Here is a 22,435-nt window from a genome sequence, read left to right on the forward strand (position 1 = left end):
TTGCCCTGCAGATATTTTTAATTTATTTAAAGGATGTGAAGGAACCAGTTTATTACCATAAAATTCAATTAAAAGTAAGTTCCTATGTACAGATGGTTATGTATTAACAATTAGAAGATAGTGTCTTTTCCCATTGCCTTAAAAGAGAAAAGGAGCATTGCCATAAAGGCATTTTGCAACTTTCTTTAGGTATTAGAATTTGAAAGTGAAAACACAGTGAATAAAGATGACAGCAGTTAAGTGTCATTATTTTGTTTTGTCTTCTGAATTGAGAATATCCTGCCTGAAAGAAAAGCATTTTAATCAAACAAACTTAAGAGGTTATTTTCAGGGTGGCAGAAGATGTGCATGTGCTTTTTATTTCAACTTCCTAGTGTTCAAAAGCAATACTTGAGAGGTTAAACATCCATGATTCTCTATGGTGTTATAGGAAAAAAATAAATCCTATTACCCAAAATAAAGGAGAGGTAGATACCTTAAGGGATGTGCTTTGCTGTCACCTGTACTCTCTGCAGTACAAATATCAGCTTGTCACAAAGGTTGAGACCTTTGTAGTCCATTCTTTCAGGGTACAAATCTGTCTCTCTTCTGGCTTTAATGCAAGAGCTGTGAAATATCTGTATTAGGTAAAATAGAGGTTAAAGCACCTTAAGGGCACTGAATTCTTATCTCTTTTTACTAGCAGTGGTGTCAACATGTACTAAAATGTGATGACCTACTCTCCTCTTTGATAAAAAGGAAAATGACCTGTCTACTGTGGATAGTGATAGAGTTGCCTGGGGCAGATTATATTGTCACCTTCTTTAGTATTGGTGTGTAGAAAAATAAAAAAGGCCAGGATAGTTCTGTTTACCATAGAAGTGTTTGACATTTCTAGCTACTGATAAAATATACTCAAGGGTAGAAAGAAGAAACTGGTTTACGCTACTAAACAAGGTTGTGAAGAAATGCAGAGATTCTTTATTGTGTGAGCCCTTGGTATCACAGGACATATCAAGAGATTCCTTCTGATCACTTCAGACACCACAGTTCAAGTTCTGCATTTAACCCAGCTTTCTACTTGTCTGGGGCCTTTTGGTACACATGAAATTGCGATGCACCTGTGTCCTGTGCAACCTCGAGAGTTTAACCATGCTCTTAGTTAACACAAGTAACTGTATTTCTTGTATTGTGGAAATAATTAGTGTAATATTCAAGACCTTTTCTCTGTAGCATTCCAAAGTTTTTATAGCTTTGTAACAATTAATTTAGCAGTCACTACTGTTGTTAGTATATTACTATAGCTTTGTAACAATTAATTTAGCAGTCACTATTGTTACTCATTTACTGTAGCTGTGCATGATGAAATATATATAACTTGGAGAGTTGATTTAAATTGCAAGGCTGGAACATCTCAAACTGTTAAATGTACTTTGAGCTATTACTAATACTTCTTTGAAATTCTGTAAAGTAAAGGAAGTTTCATGCTAATCAGAAACTGAACTTGAAGGAAAAATTTCTGTTATGCTCTTTATCAGTATTTAAGAATAGAGTGTGTTTAAGCATTTCTTCATGTTTTGCAAGATGGTGATGAAATGCAGAGGATGTTTCTTGTGTGAGTTCTTTGATAATAATCTTGTCTCTTATTTGCATAAATAAATAAAAAAAGTTTTGTTGTTAGAGCTGTGAGACTCCAGGGGCTGGGGAATTAACTTCCTATTGCCAAACTGATACCTTTTGTACATTTTTTAAAAACTAAAGTCTATGCCCAAAATGTGCATTTTTGTGATGAGAGAAATCATAAGTGAATTTCCATGACAGAAACTGAAAACATTTCTTTAAAAGGCATGGAAGCCTTTTTAAAAAAGTGTAAGTTCCATTAACTTTGGGCTAGTTTTATCTGTTTGCAAATCAAGCTCATTAAACTGTTTGTATCCTAAAGCTCTAAATATTCATAAAGAAGGTGAAAATCTGTTGGTATTGGGTTGATTTACAGTAGAATCAGGTGAAATTTGGAAAATCAGTGTTAACTCATCTAAGTCAGATCACTGAAGTGCATCTTATTAGGTCCTGAGAATTCTGACATTGTATTCTTCTGAAGCCTAAATAATTTAGCTTTTGTTTTCTTTAATTGTTTAGAATTTTTTTCTAAAGCATGGAAAAGGGGGATATAGCTGTCAGACCATCCTGAAAAAGGACTTCAAACAGAAAATTCTTTTCAACTTGTTGAAATGGTACTTAGGCTAGGACAATTTAGCCTCAAAAGTCCAGTTTCCTCAAAGTTGGGGATATGCCATGGAATCAAGTGGTATAAAGTTGACTTCTACTTGAAGGAATTTTGATTATGATGAGCTGATGAATTAAATAAATGTTATTTTAAACTCTTGAAAGTGTAGCAATATCTGTGGAAATACCAATTTAATCCTTACATCTTTCGGTATGGTTATAAACTGATCAAATTTTAAAGGCAAGTAGTATTTTTCACTTGGGCATCTGCTAATTCTTGTTCTATGAGAAGTAGTGAGCAAGGGTAATTAGTTGATATTGAGGAAAGAAATGGAAGATTTTTAAAGCGTGCAATGTTAGCATAGCTGCACATAATAAAAATGAAACAAAAAAAATCCAAACAAATAGCTGGGGAGAACGTGACCTGCTCAAGCATAAGTACCTGCTGGGACTTGGCTGTTGAGTCCTTTAGAGAGGTACCTGGCTAAAAAAGTCTGGACTGTTTGGAATCTCTTATGCTCAGAAAATCTCCTTTGCATGTGGAATCCACTCTGCTGTTGTGACCCTGGGCTTAATCTCTGCTTTCTAATTTCATTTTGGAATTCTTTGTTTGATGATTCCAAATTTCATCTGTGTGTGCAAAATGGCAGAACTTTGCATGCATAATAAAAGCTCAATGACTTCTTGACAGTGCCAGTGGCATGATTAATTCCCGTGCATAATATATTCAGTCATCTTGTGCATATGCAGTGACAATGTAAGCAAAGGGGAATGAAGGATCCCCATGGATGATGTCTGGGAGAGAGCTCTTGTCTTGCTGTCAGATATGTTTGTCTCTCCCCATGTCCCCACAGATTTCTTTCTCCTTGGGCTTTATGCCAATTGCAGCATCTTCCCCATCTGGTCGGTATCATGAAGCTGGACCACACCTCAACCTCCTTCGTCTCTTGCTGGCAAGTTTGTGTGACTCTTAGTAAAGAGGCAGAAAATGCAAGGAATCTGGCATTTTCCTGAGGAGCCTTTACATAACAGTCCCTGGTGTTTGCCACATTGAGTCTTTTCATGTTAATAAAGTGGCATCGTTAACAGAAAATCATGCCTGGTGTTTGACTGCAGCAGTTTTGTATCAGATGACTTAGTGCCTTATATCCCAAATACTAGGCCTTTGATTGTGTTCATTCTCAGGAATGATCCAGACTTATCTTAGCTAACCTTACTGTGTTACTCAGTTGTGTTTGTAGCATGCCACATAGTTTTTTTGTGCTTCTAGGCATTATTACATGTACAGTAATAAAAATGTTAAAATATTAGAGGTAATTAAAAACATTTTTAACTAAGATCACCAAAAGCTCACAAACTAGAAAATTACCTCAATCTCTTTTCTGACATGAGCAGTTGCTCTTGCAGGCTCTAAACTGGGACCACGTGGTGCCTGTAAATGTTAACAAGAAGCCTTAGAGAACTTCTACTGACAAGCCAGTATAGCTTTATGACATTATGCTGGCAAAACTCTGTATGTCATATTTGTAGCTACATACATGGAAAGGTATGGTACATTTTGCTAGCTGTAGTTTTTAGGCAGGTATGGTGATTTGATGTCATACTGCACATATTTCTGTATCATAGTAAACAAAATATTTGTTGTATCTATCTCGTTAAATTAATAAATCAAGTAGGTTTTGCGGCTGTGTTTTAGTAACTGGATAAAATATAATCTGAATTCTGGCTGGTTACCAATGTTTATCAGTGATGAAAAATTACAGATTAGTCTGTGTTTCTATAATCAGAACATTTACACCATGGATATATTGTTACAGTTGTCGTTTTAGTTCTGATTATTACTCAGTATGTCTATTGCAATTTTCTCATTTACAGCTGTTATTGAGCTCCATGTGTAATAGATGGAATTACTTTGTCTACCATTTATTTTATGAATAGCCTACAGAAACATTAGTATTAATAATATTATCCACTTAATGTACACAAGAGTTTATAATATGGATAGATGAATAATGTGTTGCACTATTTAAATTTTATTGGAATGAGATAAATAGATCTAGTGCATTTTTGTTGGTAAAAGCAGTGTTAAAGTCATTGGGGGATTTAAAAAAAAATCAATTCTGAGCAAAGTGATTGCAACTACTCTGTTGTCTAATATATGAGTAAAATAGATTAGACTTAAAACAGTTGTGATTGAGGTTTTTGGATTTGGTTTTTCTTTTTTTTTTTTTTTTTTGAAACAAGAGGAAAATATCCTGTTTAAAAGAGAGAATGGAGAGTGTAAGTTCTTCAAGTTCTTTCTTAAAGGGCTGTATTCTGCTAATAAAGGGCTCTGGGTGGGAAAACTAACAATTTGGTTTCTTTGCTCAGTAGCAGGAAAGTGTAAAAGAGACACATGTATTAAACAGAACTAAACTAAATTTGCCAGTTTGATAAATATGGCATGCAGCTTTGATTAAACAGGAAAAATAGCCCCCTGCATGGGAAGCAAAGTCAGGCCTTGTCCACTGTAGGCACTCACCTTCCTACCTGTTCGTGTGCTTCATCTGCTCTTGGGCTTAGGTCAACGTAGAAAGGCTTGGTTTTGTAAGCCTAAGAGGAAAATATTCCCCCCCAGTTGTGGGTAATTGTGACTGTATGAAAGAAGAACTCCTTGGCCTGTTTTGTCTGACTCAGTAGTGCTTCTCTAAGTTGACTCTTCGAGATACTGTTTTTGAAAAGGCTGTTGTGTTACAAGTAATAAGAATGTGCTTTGGTCTCGTGAAAATGCATTTGTAACATAGATTCAGTACATAGACCAACCATAATTAATGAACACAAGTGAGTTTTCTTCCTAGTTATTTTTTTTCTGAATAAATAGGCACTTAAGCAAAACCTGCAGTAAATGTAATGTAGAAGTTAATGCTGTTTGAAGCAGAGAAAATTAAGTTCAAGTTTCTGACAGCAGTATTTAGGTATGCAATGTAAGAAGAGCCATTCTGATACTTTCCTTGCTGTGTTAAGGCAAGTTAGATAGATAAAGGGAATATGTATGAGACCAACTTGTAAGGTTATAAAAGTTGGACAATGCTGAAGAAGTGTGTCCTAAAGGTTGTCTGACTTTGCTTAATGGTTCAGAGAGGTCTTATAAAGGACACACCTACAGCTGTTGCCTGGCCTCGACTGGCACAGCTGCCTTAGCCCAGTGTATTTTGGGGGAGTTCCCCCCACACCCCCAACCTGTACTTTATAGCAGACAAGCTGTGCTATGCAGCCCAGTGAGTCTTTGTTGCTGAAGATACACAATTCATCTGTTGTTTAACTCCAGAGATCTCAGAAGAGATTTTTGGCATATTCAATCTCGAATTTTAATGGATTGTTTAATTATAGTTTTAATTCTGTGGTAAGTGGTTTAACTGAGTGCATACAGAAAACTTGTCTGTACATTTATGTACATCTAAGGGGCTCTTCTACTAAATAAAATACCTACCCACTCTTTCTGCCATAAGAGATATGTCCCCATAGCTGTGTGTCCATAAATTTCTTAACATTACCATTACTTTGTCATTTAAACTCTGTCCATCCTGAGCTACATTGTAGTGTAGGGATTCATGAGCAGTGACCTACCAGCGTTTCAGCACCACCAGAGGACTGCAGAGCTGTCTGGTATTTTAACTCTAGTCCCCAGTACCTGGGTGTTTCAGAGAAGAGTAGAATGCGTGCATCACATACAAATGCTTTTCTTTACAACTGGCCAGTTGTAAAATACTATAATTTTCTTCCTTAAGAGAACGTGTTACCAGTTATTTTTTTATTGGGGCCATCTATTCTATTGCAATGTAAAGTTAATTTATTCCCAGCTTTTATGTGATTATTTTCTCAAAAATGTAGAGCTTTTTAGAAGTTCTGTAACATATCACAAATGAAGAGTGGCACAAAATTGATACTTTAGCAGAATAATCTTCAATGTTTTCTCTGGTTACTCTATCAGTTCTTTTCACAGAAATTTTTCTTTTTGCTTACTACAGAAAAATTACATCAAATGCAGGATAACAGAACACTGTCAAACTAAGAAGGTTTTATATGGACAGCATTAGACAGGAGCAGAAAGATCCAGTGCACTAATAGGCACACTCACATGAGCTACCTAGTCCATTGACAGTTTTTTCCTTTGTTCTCCCTCTCGACCCACTTTCTGCCAGTGATTTGTGACATATTTTGTAAGAGATCAAATAAGCCCTTGACACCTGATTGCAATGTAGTGCTTGTTTACAGTTGCATTTTTGAAGGACCTCTAGACAAGATGGAAGGTTTAACTTAAAGTAATTAAATTTGCATCTGCTCTATGACAGGAATTTTCTTATGTATTCATCCTGTTGAGCAACTTTTACTGTAATTGGCCATGAAGTACCAAAAGAAGGATGCAGGTAGACAAAATCATTGTTGCCTACTACTAAAATCTGTCATGGTATTTCTAAAGGACTGGCTTGTACATGGCTTGTGCTGGGGTCCTTTGAAATATAGTAATGCCTACTTTTATTTGGAAGGGAAAGGGAGAGATTTCCAAAGCACTAGCCCTTTCTCTGGGTCCTTTCACACTGCTTGAGTGAGGCTAAACGTGTTAATTGCCTGTACTTCCATTAATTTCTTTCAAAAATATTTTTATTATGTGTTTTGCAAGTTACCTGCCTTTTTTTTTGGCATGTCTGTCTTTATCCTTGGGCAAATTCCTGAGCTGTTTGATAGTTCTATAGCTGGGCACTGAACGTACTTTCTTTCATCATCTTGATTATCTTGATCATTAAAAGGATATCTGTTGAGGGGTGATTAGCTGTGATGAAGTGGTTGGCATTCTTCTCACCTTGATTGGTTCCAAATTTAGCCAGATGTTGTAATTTCTATTTATATCTGCAGATGTCATTATTTTACAACAGACTGTTTTTGTTTACATGCTTGTTTAAGGGCAAAATGAATATTTGATTGAAATTATTTATATGAGAGCTTCTTGCTGGTTTTTAAGTCTTGAAACAACCTTGGAGGAAGATGGAGGACTGGAGAAATAAGCCTGACTGATTTGATCATATTCAAAGAAAAATTACAGAATTAGCACTGGAAATGAGGTAAAAGGTTCTTCTGACTCCACATCTGTTCCAACAGAATATCCTACTGGTTACTGCATTAAATGTTTAATTGTCTTTTCAGAGATTTCAGTAGATTTGTAGTGTGTAGTTGGCTTACTAGTTGACCAGTAGATTAAAAAAAAGTCCTAAAATTTCTCACAATGGTTCTTAGAGACCCTAGGTGAGATATGAATCTCTCTTGTTCTACTTACAATGCATGTGGGCTTTCCCAGTTGTGTAAAATGCTGATGTGATTAAATGTGGCACAGAATTTTTGTTCATGTTGCATAACCCAAAATTTCTGAGGTTTTTTTTTTCTCCTCTCCTTGTTATCACTTAGCTACTTGGTTCAGATGAATAAGCACGAGATTGCTGTTAGTTGGCAGAACTCTTGGGCAGTTTTTAAATTCACTTCATTCTGAAATCATGTAAACATGACTTATGCTCAGTAGAATATTTTTTTAGCAAACATTTCATGTGGGGAAGTACTATTTTTTGTGTATCCAGTTCATCACCAGTCTGTTAGTAGCCTGGTTGTTGTCAGCAGGCTTTTCTTAACATAGAAATTTAAAGTGACTTATCTGTTCTGCAGACAGCACTTATAACTATCATTGACTTACCAAGTGTTTGGGTTAGTTTTTTGTTTGTTTGTTTGGTTTGGTTTTTTTACTGAGTTGCTGTCTAGTAATGTGTGATTTCCAGTATCCTTGTGTTCTCTACCAATATGAGACTGTTTTTTAATGTGCTAATGGTAAGTGTTAATTCTTATAAGTCAGAAGGCAACAAGACACTAAGTAGACTGAAGATAAGTAAGGTTCTTTTCTTTTTTTTTTAAATTCTTTTAAATGTGGACCCTGATATGAAAGACAAATTAAGATGAGCTTGAGAAATAGCATTTTCTATTCACATTTTAAAACCTAAAGAACTACTTTATAGTTGCTTTGAATTTACCATGATTAATTCATAACTATTCTTTGTGGTATATTATGGCCAAATGCAGCTGCTATGATGTAGAATAATGTACACTTGATATTGTTGAGATTTCTCCTGTCAGTAAGATTTGAAGTAACATGCCATGATGTTCACCTAATACCATTTGAAGTGGTTTTATGAGGACCGAGAATTATTTGCATCTTGCATGACCTGTCCTTATTGCTATTTTTGAGTACAGTGTAGGTTAGAAGAAGTAGTTATTTTCAGCCTACTGACTACAAGCGAGATTAATAGCTTTTGAAAGGGCTGTAATGAAAGGCTGACCCAACTGGCTTTTGTATTATACCTTGTTTATCCTTCTCTCATCTCTAACACCTTTGGGCTACAACAAAATGTAATTTATGTTAGCAGTGCTTCATAGAAGGTGAAAGGTCATATTTTTAATGAGAGTGGCCCTGATTGGGATTCAGGTTTTAAAAAGTTGTCTGGTAGAGGACAGTCAACAAAGTCCATGTAAACAAGGGGCAGGAAAGCATTATTTGAGAGGAAATAAGACCACTTTCTTTTATTTGAAATTCAATTAGCAGAAGTTAAATAGCTGGGAAAAGGGATTTAATAAATTACCATCATTGTGATGGTCAAGTCTAATAAACCATTATAATTTTGGTGGGATGCTGGGTTTTCTGTAGTGAGAAAAATATTTGGCAGGTTTTTATTTCCTTTTTCTTATTTTGGTGGTGTTTGCTAAAAACAGATCTATATTTATATATCTACCTTATCTTTGACTTGAGCAGGACAGAAATGAAATGACCACCTGTGCTTATTCAAGGGAAAAATATGCTTCTCAGTGCAGCTCAACTTGTCTGTGTTTGTGAAGGTTAACCATAATGCTCAACTGGGTTTGAGTTTTCCCTTTAGAATGAAAAGTTGCATTATGTTCATGAGATTGAGCAATGGTGTCTATTAGTGATGTGTTCACTTTGGTAAAGCTGAGCTTTTGAAAGGGATATGCTTTAAAAACGATCCTGCTGGATTTTTGTTGAATGGTGTTAATATTAAAATTCACTGTGTTGCTTACATAACCAATTTTATGAAACATGCACCTCCTCATAGAAGCCAAAGTTTTCTGAAGCAGGTTATAACTTCAAGAGAATTCTAGTCAAAAGAAATTTAGCAGGTACAGGTTTCAGGGTGTAAGAGAGGAAGGTAAAGTTCTCAACTCAGAGTAGTCAAAAGCTGATTTGAAAGAAGTTCCTGGATTTGGGTTTTTGTCATTCAAACACATACCCTGTGGGACTGAGGCTTGCCATGAAAGCTCACTCTTGTCTTTCAGTTACGTACACTGTTTGCAAGTGACAAATTGTTTCAGTTATATTTGAGAAAGGAATGGGAAACACATCTGAGATTTTGAATTTAGTTACTGTTTGTGGAAACAACTTTTAACCTGGGTGTAGTTCAAAGTTTACATAGAGGAGAATGGTGGAGCGAGTCCCTTCAGTTCTTTACAGCCAAAATGCCTTTCCTGGAGATACAGATTCTCAAAATCTGAGTTTTTATGTGTTGTTTTTAAACAACACATAATTCCCAAAATTCTGTGCTAGAATGGTGAGCTTTCCCACAGGACAGCTTGGTAACTGATGGAGAACGTAGGCTGTGTGACGATACCCAGTGGGTGCAAAACCATAAGGCACACAGGATTCACCTTGTGTGGGATCTCAAAATGAAAGTTGAGGAGGGCAGCAGCAAAAGAGCTGGAAGACTTTGGAGAGGTGTTGTGTTGATGTCAGGAGCTTTTTTTCCCTGATTTTGCACTGTTTTCTGTATATCATCCTGCATCATAATTAAGTACTGGATCATGCCCCTGTACGCATGAACTTTTTATTCCATGGTGATATGTGAAGCAAGATATTGAGGCCCTGTTCGAGCAGTTTGAACACTGGATTTCTTCTCCCCAACACTCCCCACTCCTGATTTTTTACCTGAGCCCAGCCTTGCTGTGCTGTGCTCCTGCAATGCCACTCCATCCTGCTCTCTCCCTTCTTCCCTACCACAGCACTCCCCCGTGGCTTTGGGCTCCTGCTGTCTGTTGGCAAGGAATAGAATCAGACATTGCTTTAAAGCAACATAATGTTGCGATTCCCCTTCTTTTCATCCGTGTCAATAGGTCTTGAACTATTAATGCAAATCTTCAAAATGATTCTTTTAAATTTACACTTGTTTTACATTATTTTATAATTAAGTTTTAGCGTTTAAAGAGAAGAAAGGAATAGAAGTTTTTCAAGTGATTAAATATTAATTTTATTCACATTTAACCCTAATTTACATTAAGGATGTTAACTGAAAGGCAGATCTTTTGAATTTAACGTTTTCATTTCCTTCTAGCCTCATTGATGAACAGTTAGATGTTGTCATATGTTCATAAAGTGTGATGGTCCACTGGGATAGAAGGAATAATTGTGCTGTCTTACACTTTCTAGGATGGTCTGTTTGTGATGCTTACTGTTTCCTAACAAAACAAAACAAACAAACAAACAAAAATAAAATTAAAAAATCTTTTGTCTAAACTAAAACTGAGATTTGAAACAAACCCGTTTCAAACTATTAGAGAGACTGTCCTTCTCATACAGCTAATTATTGTTCTTTTATTTTGACAGTAATGTACTCCTTAAAAATTCATGGTAGTCTTATATTTCAGATATCTTTTTTGTTCTTTTGAATGAGGCTTTTGTAAGCTCTCCCTCCCTAGGTGCTTGTGCTTATGTCTTAAAAGATTGAACCACCAGACCAGCCTTAAACACCTTGAAAACCCCGTACTGATGTTCTGCATGCAGGTGAAATGCAGCTATACCTTTTGAAATACTGTGCTTCATTTTATACATTTCATATCCAGATTTCTGTTTTGTACAAACACTGATTGATTTGAAGAGACCTGTTTAGTCCTAGGCAAGCCTTTTGAGGACTCTCATGATTTTTCATGTCTATCTTAACAGTACTTCAGTGTTTTAGAAAACTGATTTGTAATGTATTTTATTGGAAGCTGTATCAAGGGGTAAAATTGATGATAAAATCTTGTATTACATATGTGATACATCTGTTATATGCAGGACTATGAATTTAGGTAAATATAAAAAAAATTATGATGCATGCAGCTACAGCTAGGTGTAAAACTGACTGCTGATGCTTATTTTGATTTCCTTTCAGAGAATTATGTTAACCAAAATGCACTGGGTATCTTTCTGTTAAGATCTATAGTTCTTACTTGGGAGTTCAGGAAATGTAAAATTTGTTTCTGTGATTTAAATTGCTTACAGAACCCTGGGTAAAACTACAGTCTTGGCATTGCATAAACTGCTACAGCTTCTTCCATGCATTCAGTCTTTAGACTCTCACAAGTAAAATGCTGCAAATGATACAGGCCTTTGTGCAGTGTTTAATAAATTATGGAACTTTGAAGAATCTTTGAGAAGTAGGGCCTGCATGTGACTGAGCAGTAGACATGAATAAGTGTTATCCTCGAGTGTATCTAGCAGACAGTAATAGATGCTTGAACAGACAATATGAGCACTGAGTGAATGATGGTAATAACATTAAATATTTACATACAGCAAAAGCATCTTGACAGCAGAAAAGAGACTGTCTCTGCAGTAAGGTGGATAAACCCCAGTGTGATATAGTATACCTTTCTATAGGACAACTTTCTGTTAATAACTAGCAGTGTTTCTCTGTAGTACACGTGGTGTAATCTACTGTCATACAAGACAGTTTTCAAGACTTCATCGGGATAATCTCTGGGTGTTGATATCACTCCATACCTACTGTAATGTAAAAACAATTACAAAAGTCAGGAATAAGAATTAATAACTGGATAATACTTAAATGCTTAATATTAATCAAAGTACATTTTGGCCTGTTACTAGAAGCCCAGAATCACTCTGCTTTGCTTTGCCTCAGTTTTTCATTGGATTTTCTAGCATAGGAACTGTCTGGAGAACTGTGTCCAAAAGAAAGTTGTACTGTGGCTATGCCTGAAAGAGTTGATGAAAACAAGAAGCCCTCCTGCCCTCTCCACTGCTGAGCAGTTTCATAGGAGTAAATCCATTTTATTGATTCCAGAGTCCTTGAAGTGCAGGATACTTGTTTATGTGCCCTTGTTTTGGTTTTTGAGGGAACCTGCAAATTTTGATTGTAGAACAGTTGGTATTGCTTGCACTGCACTTGTTCAAATAGGTCATACTTGACTTTCCACATAATTTTTAAAAGGAAATTACTTTATCAGAAGCATAGGATAACAACTTAATTTTTATGCTGAGGAGCAGATGAATTTTGTTGGAAATTTTTATCCTTTTTAATGCATTCCAAATAGCTTTCAGTTATAGGAAAGAAATAAAACAATGGTGACAGTAAATTGAATTTTTTAAAAATACTCTACAAAGCTTGTATTACTGTGATGAACCTGTTTGCATTTGATGATCTGTCATGTCATGTAATTAAAACAAATTAATATTGAAAATGAAGTGAAACTGAGTACTATGAAGCCAATTTTTTGTATATTCATTTTCCTGTAACAACTAAAGAGAACATAGACCACAATTTTAGACATTGCTTTAAATCGTCTGGTGGTTTTTTGTTTTGTTTTAATATTTTATGGCAAAGATACTTCATTGGAAGTAGATACTAGAAACTTTGTTTTACTTTGATGCTTAACAATTTTTTTAGAGGTGGCTTTTGCCTGGGTAGCTGCTCACCATCATTTGAGAATATGAGTAATTATGAATGTGGGATATCTGAGGCATATGACCAGTTGAGCTTTGGTCAGTCAAGCATTTCTTGAGATATAAGGGCAAATACATTTTTGCAGCTTTTAAGGAAAGAATCTTAATGCTGTGGAGGAAAGGGCTGGTATATTGCAGATGAAAATGTTGTATTCCTGAAAAAATGTGAATGATGTGTTTTGCAAACGGAATGTGACAGAAATTTACTGTGATGTGTTCTCTTCTTGGATGAGTTTTACTTTGAGGGAAGAAGTTTTGCAGGTGATAGCTGTTCTGAGAAGCATTCCTCTGTGGCTGGAAAACTGATGTGGACTACAGAGCTAGAATGTTGATAACTTGATGCTAGGGCATGTGAGCTGAGACGTTTTGATCGGGGACTGCACTGAAGGTAAGCCCAAGTGGGCTTATTCCACTGTCTAAAACTTGACCCATATTCCTTGTTTGCTTCTCGGATGTCAAGAATTGGAATTTATGCAGCATTTAAATTTAAGACTGCATCTGGAATCTAGTACAGTAGCATGTCCCTGACTGTCAGAGGGCTGTGCATCTCAGGATCCTTAAGAAAAAGTAGTAGATGATCTACATGTATTTTTCAAGGCAGCCAGTAGTTTGGGACCTTTTGGATTAAAACTTCTAATATGCTGATCAGGAGTTACTCTAGTTTAAATCATCTTTCTTTCTAACAGAGCTTCTGGTGGTTAAAGTGAAGTATTCTTGTAAAAGCAATAAAATATGACAGGTTTTTAAAAGCTTGGACAATAATAATTCAGTGATCATAAAACTTTGGATTTTTTGTTCATTGTTATGGTAAGCAGGGGGTTACAGTTGGTTTTTGCTAATAATCTGCCTTCTTTCTCTTGTGGACTCTACAATTCCTTACCTGTTTCACCATTTTTCATGGCTTTCATCAGCACACCTTTCCTCCAGTCTACTCATTCAAGCTTTCCAAGGTGTCACAGCAGTGGAAGTACTCCAGAAAGTACAAGTACTTTCTTTGAAGCTGGAAAAGTAATTTGAGAAGTCATGAGTAGAATCCTATATGACACGTAAGGAACAAGATTATCTTACTTTTTTATCTTGCATTTTTTATCTGCTGTTTAAAGTAGAGACAACATTAATTCTTGTGGCAGACGTTTAGGTCCTAAGGCAGGGTACGGATTAAAACACTTAAAGTACATTTACAGTAAAGGTTTCCAAACTTAGTTACTGTGTGCTACCCACTCTCTGAGTGAAGCCTTTCCCAGTTGGATTTCTAAGGTTTTTTAGTCCCCCTCTTCATTCTTCCCCTTCACACTCCTTGTGGCTTCAGAATTTGGAGAAATTATTTTTATACTAATCTCTAAGCATCTTTCTTTAAATTTTGTGATAGAGGTTATATTTCAATCAGAACAGGCATATTTAGTGTGCTTCTGTAGCAATAAGTGCCTGGTGGGGACTTTATATTTTTTTTTCAGATTTTTTTTCTTTGTTCTATACTATGCAGTTCAAAAAGTACACTAAAATGTATTTTTTTTTTTAGCTTAATGAAGCTAAGCACATGAAATTTAGAGTCATGAGGCACTTGAAGTGGAAGCTTAATGCCAGTAATAGGAAGAAGCTTTGTTGAGGATGGTTTTCTACTGAAATTACTACTATAAAGTATTAATATGTTGCTATTCATTTCATGATGATAGATGTGGGGTTCAGATGCAGAATTTTAAATTTACTCATCTGTATGTAAAGTGTCCATAAATAAATGGTGTGTGCTAAATGTCTAGTGAACATAAAGACTTTTTCTTGACTTGTCCTGTAAAAATGTTGTGAAATAAAAATGCAGAGACTCATGGCAGGGATTGTATTAGCACCATCTTTTGCAGTCTATGCTTTTAACTCGATCTAAATATGCAAATTTTTTTATTGGTAGATAATTGTGCTTGTATCTTATGCATGCATTAATTTGTATTCATTAAAAAATAATATTTCAACCTCTTCACGGCTGTTCATGAGCTAGATTGCACTGCAAAGTTTAGTTTGTTTGCATGGACTTAAATGTTGAACTGCAGTACTGATCAGCAGAGGGGAAACAGAGTAATGGAGATGTGGAATGGCTGTGAACTCCATTGTAGTGATAATAAGTACGGTGGCAGAAGTATAGGAAGTGTCAACGTGTAAACAAGGAATGGAAGAATGTGCCAAGTTTGCAGCCTCTAGAACACTTTATTAAGCTGTGAAAGCACTCCACATAAAAATAATAATAATAAAGTCCATTCAAAACGGGGGGGAGGAGGAGAAAAATTTAAAATATTAAGTTGATGAAATATTTTCCTAAAATCAATTTCATAAACTGTCCAAGCTATCCGAAGCTTCCAGTGCATAGTACAGGCTTTAAAAATATGCTGGTTTTGTCCTTCCCTGCAAGGCTTTTCCCTGGTTTAGGACCGTAAGAGTAGACTGGAAGAAAACTGTATGTGACACTTTATCAGCTGTTTAAGTTCGTGCGGGTTTAGTTTTAAAGCAGGAGGAGGAGTCTGTCTCACCATGACCTCGCTCTGTCTGTCTGCTCTTGGCCAAGAGTGAGGCTTCTCCTCCGTGCTGTGCGGACTCTGCACTCGAGCTGAATTAGCTTTTGAACTTTTCCTGTACGATAAATCTTGGGAGACAATAAAGTGCCCGTCACTAGGTGGCACTGGAACATCGCTGTATGCCAAGTACAGTCGAGCTCCTCATCTGCGTGCTGGAGCTGCCTGGGTCTGTGAGTGTCAGGGAAATTGTTTTATTGTTAAAGGGCATAGTGTAATATATTCATCTCCATCCAAGGCAGCCATTTAATGCCCTGAAACATGCCCTCTCACAGCTCTGGCCTGTTGACTATGCTTATTTGGTGTAATAATTAGCAGAATTTCTCACTAACAGCGGTACTTACTAACACCTCACATTTTCTTCTGTGTTTTTGTACGTGATGGATTGTGCATTCTATGAATAAAGTTAAGCGGGTCACAGCCTAAGCCCTGTACAACACAGCTATTTTCTGCACAATAGTTCTGAATAGATATATATTAACTCCTTTTTAATCCCCGTGGTGTGTAATGCAAACAAATTTGAGTCTTTTTGTAACAGGCTATTGAAAACTTGTAAGCACAGAACAATTAACTTGTCGAGTTAAAGAACAAAAAAAAAGAAATGGAACGAGGAACCACAGAAATTAGAGTGCAGTGTCTTTTACTAATGGGTTGCTTTAGGAGCCTGTGCTAGTGCTCCATCAAACTTGGCACAGACCTCTGTACTTTGTTCTAGAGCAGCAATTCTTCATATGCATGTTAAAGGTGATCATTCTGCTGTCATGATGTTCAAACACTTACTCTACTTGGTATGAAAATACAAATGAGATGTCTGAGTTAAACAGTATGTGGGGTTTTTTGCACTTTCCTAGCTGGAAAAGTTTATATAGAAAAATTGTTCTGATAGAAATAAAAACAAAAGGTCCTTGAATAAATGCTATGAGTAGACATCCTTGTCATGGTTCTTTCCAAATGCAGGAGCTGATAGAGTTAAGGGTTCCCAAAATTTTTGGGTAATCACAGTCTTTTTTTCAGCTTAACTCCTAGGTAAAAATCTGATGGAATTCTTATATAATGAATTAGTTCAACTAATAGTAGTTTGATGCATTTGTCATATGGAAGTTCAGCTCTGCATGGAGACCATCAAACGTTTTTCACTTCTAGTTTAGATGGGAAATGCAGGATAAGTAGTGCTAAATGTGGGTCATAAGCTCCTGCAGTTGTCTGTTACTTAATTTTAAAATCCTCCCTTTGAATATTTTTGTAAATCCTACATTGTTCATTCTTTTTTTCATTCAGCCCTTCTTGAATTCTAGTTACTGCTGAAGCACTTCCATTGTAGAAAGGGAAGTAATACAGCGTGTTAAGCCAGCAAATAAGAACAAAGGTGGCTCTGGCAGCTTTCTCTTAATGTCAGTTCCTTGCCCTCAGCCTCCCTTATTAATGCATGTGAGCTGCTGTCACTCAGATGGTTCTAACACAGACATGCATACTACATGTCAAAAAGGATGGCCTAGATTTTTGAATTTCAGGTTGAGAGTACCTCAACATGTGAAACCACTGTATCAGGTTATAAAATGGTTGACTCCTGTCCGTGTGGACATTCTGAAGGAGGGAAATTTATTTGTTCTTGTCTTTGACATATGGTCTAAGGAAACAAGAGACTTTAGTGTTTTAAGGTGTCTGCAATATTTTAATTTGGATGGACACTTTCCTGTGTGCCTTTAATTTTATGAGAGTTCAGAACAATCCTCTTTGTCAAGTTGTACTTCCATATTAAGATTATTTTTTGTGTGTGTATATTATCTCTTTTTGTAGATGAGTTTTACCTCTCCTCACCATCCCTGTCCTAATTTACATTATTGTACTAATTTACAATGGACTTTTTGATGACTTCTTTATATAACATATACAAATATTTACTTAAAAATACAGAGATTATTTGGCACTTTATTGGGTCATTTCATGGGTTCAATTTTGAGTGTTACCACACAGCTGATTAAACATGTCTGTATTTTCCTATCAGCCTGGTGCAGCTTTAGTATCTGGTGTGGGTCAGTATGGCTGCCTCTCTTCTTCCTTTGTTTAGGCAAGGGATCCTAACCATTCTACAGTGAGTCAGTACTCATTGTTTGTTTATTAAATTTGGCAGAAGAAACACGCAGTAGTAGAAGTGCAGGATATTTCAGCAGAAGGCAGCAAGTAGGGCAAAGGAGAGTTGTGTTGAAATCTGGAACATGCCAGCCTCTGTCTTTTTTACCTTCAGAAATCCAGCCTGTATTTGAGAATAGCATAGAGAAGGGAAGAGATAATGTTTAAAAAGGCTTGTCATTGCTGAACTTCACATTCTCAAAATACAAACAGAGGTAGCAACAGAACTGTCTAGAATCTTAGACCACTTAAGAAGATAAGTGTATGGGAAGAAAGAACAGGCAAAAGTTTTTTCCCTGAACAAATGTTCAGGCAGGACTTAAGAAATAATTTTGTGCTTGTCCATTTTAGTTGAGTAGTGCTGCTCTGCAAAATTACACCTGATCATTGCAAATGAGGGAAAGTTAACGAGAAATAAGGTGTGTATATGCAAATAAGAGAAATGAAAACTGGAAATTAAGTATTAGCCTTTCCAAGAGTCAGAATTGCTTTATTAAAACAGCATTATTTGAAAATGTAGGAGTTCTTAAGTTTGCTCAGTAAATGTATTCTTAAGCAAAATGTTGATTTGCATTATTAAATTTGCCTGGATTTGGCACAGAGGAAGTGGCTTAACAGATCTACTTCTTTCACAGCAGATCAGTGCTTGATTGTATTTTAGTATTCCCTAACACTATTTACATTATGCAAAGCCAGTTTAAAAATAAAATGTGAGTGAAAGACAATGAGTAGTCCTTCTTTTAGCTGTAGTTCTTTAACTTTATGATAGTACTACGAGTGTTCCAAGCGCTGTCAAATACAGATCCCAACAAACTTCTAAGTTTTTTTGAATTGTGAGGCAGAAGAGAATATCTAACACCAGCTTTAGGACTTCAGTAAAATATATTCTTGGTGATGTAGACCAGGGTCTCCTGATTCACTGACCACTGGTGACTGGCAAAGTGATGAATCAAAACCAAACTGAGGAATGAGATGCATCAAACTCTCAGTCAGTGTGGCTCTGCTGCCTCATGTTTGTTTGGTTAGGGTGTATGTGCAGAACTTCTTAAGGAAATATGGATGATTCATCTTAGTCTGCTGGTCTGAACAGTTTGGGAACCACTGAACTAAAATGTATCATTTAGAAAAACTTCTGAGCTTGATATAGGAAAGAATTCCCAGGGGGAAGAATTCATCTTACACAGCGGTATCTCCTCCAATGCTTAATTACCCTTTCTTTTAGATTGTGCTTATTGTTTCTGGTCTGAACTTGTCCAGCATTTCAGACCCTGAATTTTGCAGTTCATTGGCTGCCAACTTAACATTTAAATGCTCCCCATGTGGCTTATTTTGGAGACTGTGAACAAAACAAAGCCTTAAAGCTAAATAAAATTAAACAAGTTTGAATTGTTCACTATGAGGTGTTTCTTTAAATTATTTTTGTTACAGAAAAAACCTCTATTTTTCCAGCAGCCCGTAGAGCAATATCCTTCTTGAACTGATATGCCAAAATTCAATAGTATTTCATTAATATTTGTTGTATTATGAAGTTGAGGCAACAACTGTAGTTTATGGATTTTCTAAGTGAGTGTTACCATCATTTGACCGATGGTGTAGTGTATGCAAAATTAGGAAATTAGTATGTTATAAATACAAAGCAGTGTCTATACATTTATTACACAGGTCACTCTTACAAATCATAGAATCATAAAATACCAGCTTGGAAGGGGACCTCAAGGATTATCTGGTCCAAATGTTGCAAAATGTACTTTTCCTCACTGAACAGTCTTGTACAAATATTGATATGTTAAATTTATGTACATACTGTGATCTCTGATGTTTATGTCCTTGAAAATAGTTTGTAAAAAGTGATTCAGCTGTATTAACACTGTATCCCCATGTTCCTTCAAAAATGACATCTCAATGGTTGTGCTTTTTTGGGAAGACATTGACAATTTGTACGACACTGCATTCATTGTAACCATGATAACACACTGGTGATGGTTGCCTGTAAATTGTTCTGGGGAGAGGAGAGAGAATTGCCCAGAACTCCTGCTCAAAGGCTCCTCTAGTGTGAGAAATGTTTGAAGGAAAATTTGGGTTTATCATGTCCTTGCAAAGGACAAAGCACAATGATCGAAGAGCAGAGGCAAGAAGTATGGTACTGTTTCTGCAGCCAAACCCCGGGGGACTCACATACCCCTTCTTTCTGTGCACTGTGCTGCAGTGATTTTGTTAATTGTGGCATATACTCTCAAGAATTATCTTGTAAATACCTCCTTTAAAATACCTCAGCCGTGTATCTGGTGAAATGTGACTAACAGAAAAGTGTTCCTGGAATACATTTCCTTTTATCTATAAGGCTTTCAGCCATCTTCCTGTCTTTTCATTCTGGACTGAAGAATACAGTTATGTATTCTGTAAGTATGTAATTATGATGTCTTGGAAGGCTCTAAAGGTCTTTAGGTTTCGCCAAGTTTGTAAGTGCTTTTAGACTTTCATAGTGCTTATTGTGCTAATAAAATCTCTGTAAAATAATTTGGTTCTTTAAAAAATATCAAGAGTCAACAATTTTGTAATGGCCTAGAAAGATGCTCAAATACTGTGTAATGGGCATGACAGTTACAGTATGTGAAATTTAATGCTCTAGCTCCTTATTGATCTTCCTTGTAGCCCATTGCTTGGCACATGCATTTGCACTTAACACCTGCTCTTTCTACATTAACACTGTCTTCAGCAGTGTTATCAAGGGGACTTTAGAAGTTGCATTTGATGCTAAATTTAAGTATTTAAGGAAATATCCATAGTTTTTCAAGTATCCATTTTCTTTTCACTTTACTTTTATCTGCTTTTTCTTTTGGGTGATATTTTAACACTTAAGGGTTTTTTTCCCTTTTTTTTAAGTGTTCTTGTTGCACAGTGGTTGCTTCTACCATTACCTATTAATATATATATAGCCCAGAAATCCTGCAAGGCTTGTTATTTTCTGGAAATGAGGAAAAGCTGTAAGAAAATTAATTGTATCTTTGATCTTGCTGGTGATTCTGAAAAAGTGTATTAGTGTGACCTGCCTGTGTTTGTGTTTGAAAGTTCTTTGTCCCTCTGTATCTACAGAAGTTAAAAACTTGTTGCAAAGGTTCTGAATCTGCATTTTAAGCTGCATCAGCCCTTGGGTTTCATTCTGGAGGTCCTTGTTCCATTCTGTGGTTGTTGGTCAGTGTGTTTGCTCTTACATTAATTAGATATTGGACCCCAGTGAAATTTGTACAATTCCACGTTGCAGATGTGCAATACTTTCCAAAACAGCGTGGTGATTCTTAATGTTTCTTTCTGTTTCCTTGGGTTATTCAAGGAGAAAAAGCACCATGTCAGTATTATTTTCCATTCCTAAGCACAATGTGCATCTCCTAAGGCTACACAGCTCTACTGCCCTGCATCCTAGTGAGGGACTCCATAAAAGTCAAGCAGCATCAGTATCTTCACGTCATTAGAACCTGAGAGGTCTACAGACAGCAACACCAAATGTATCCTTGTTTCAATATTAACTCTTGTTATAATTTAGATTTTTATTTTATCTGCTTTTATTCTTTATTGAGTCTTTTCTCTGTCAAAGATTGGTGCTTAGTATTTCACAGCTGGTCAAAACCACTTGGTTTCTTGGCGACTGGATGTGTATTTTTGCTACATGATGCAGAATCAGTTATTGGTGACAGTCATCAAGGTTTCTGTCTGCTGATTCTTTGGAATTGAGCTGCTTAAGAACTGCTCAAGTGAGAAATTTAGTTTCTCAGCAGCTATTGACTCTTTTTAAGAAACTTTGCAAAAAATGGCATGCAGAAATGCCTCAGTGTCTTTATCTATTCACTGTGAATCACAACTATGTTGCACTAAAAGTATCCACTGTTCTGCTTTTTTAAGTACATGTATGATTTTGTGTCTGTATGTATAAGAAGAAACTAAGAACTGGAGATCTGATTGAAGCTTGATCATTTTCAAACAAAGTCTGAATGTTCTTACTTCTCACCTAATGCATACAGCCGACCCATTTACCAACTGGTACTTGCTGGAAGAGGATGCACAAGTGATAAGGAACAAGAAATGGATGATGGCATCAAGATGCTTGAAGTGATGGTAGAGGGATCAGAAGTTTATTGACAATTGTACTGAGGAGGCTTAGGGACATTTTGTCAGTCCAAAGTGTCAGTGTTTGAACTATTTATCGCTTCAAAGTTTTCTTATGATTACTTAAGGTGCTAATCCATGTGTGACAAATATACACTCAGCTAGGTAAGGAAATTGCCAGTTCTGTTCCATTAACAATCACTGGCCAAAGGAACAATGTTCCTGTAGGTTAAAACAACAATTAAGGGGCCTTAACACGTCAAGGTGGGGAGAGAGGGGATACTGGCAGCAGACATTTTTCACACATTACTAAGCTGCTTCAATGCATAAATTAACTCTTAGTTCAGTTACATCGGTTGAGTGTGTTGTGCATGTGCATGACTGGTCTGTGTGAACCAAAATCCGGCCCTGTTGATTTATGAGAAAGGGTAAGAGAGGTTGAAATTGGTAAGCAAAGCCAAACAGTACATTTTCAGCAAAGAATATCAAACAGACTCTCAGGCAGCTCCTCAGTTAAAGATGCTGGTTGTTAGACCTGAGGTCTTTGCATGGCAGTAGATTGTTCATTACGTGATTTTTTTTGTGCCCTGATCACTTGAGCTGCATTTTGCTACTTTTGTAACTGGACTTTTTTTCA

At 36.3% G+C, this 22,435-nt stretch overlaps 1 protein-coding gene across 5 annotated transcripts in view; it reads left to right on the top strand.

The window, feature by feature from the left end:
* FTO (fat mass and obesity associated) overlaps window positions 1–22,435 on the top strand; it is a 237,463-nt gene that overhangs the window by 12,441 nt on the left and 202,587 nt on the right. The window contains exon 1 of one of the 5 annotated variants that reach the window (XM_017833582.1): window positions 22,145–22,226. The exons of the other annotated variants lie outside the window; for them this stretch is intronic. The gene's annotated coding sequence lies outside the window, so the exon portion shown is untranslated. Of the gene's footprint in view, window positions 1–22,144; window positions 22,227–22,435 lie in introns of those variants that run through there. 5 annotated transcript variants of the gene reach the window in all.

The sequence above is a fragment of the Lepidothrix coronata genome, unplaced genomic scaffold (genome assembly GCF_001604755.1).
Source record: "Lepidothrix coronata isolate B3197 unplaced genomic scaffold, Lepidothrix_coronata-1.0 Scaffold217, whole genome shotgun sequence".
In the NCBI taxonomy this organism is placed as follows: Eukaryota; Metazoa; Chordata; class Aves; order Passeriformes; family Pipridae; genus Lepidothrix; species Lepidothrix coronata.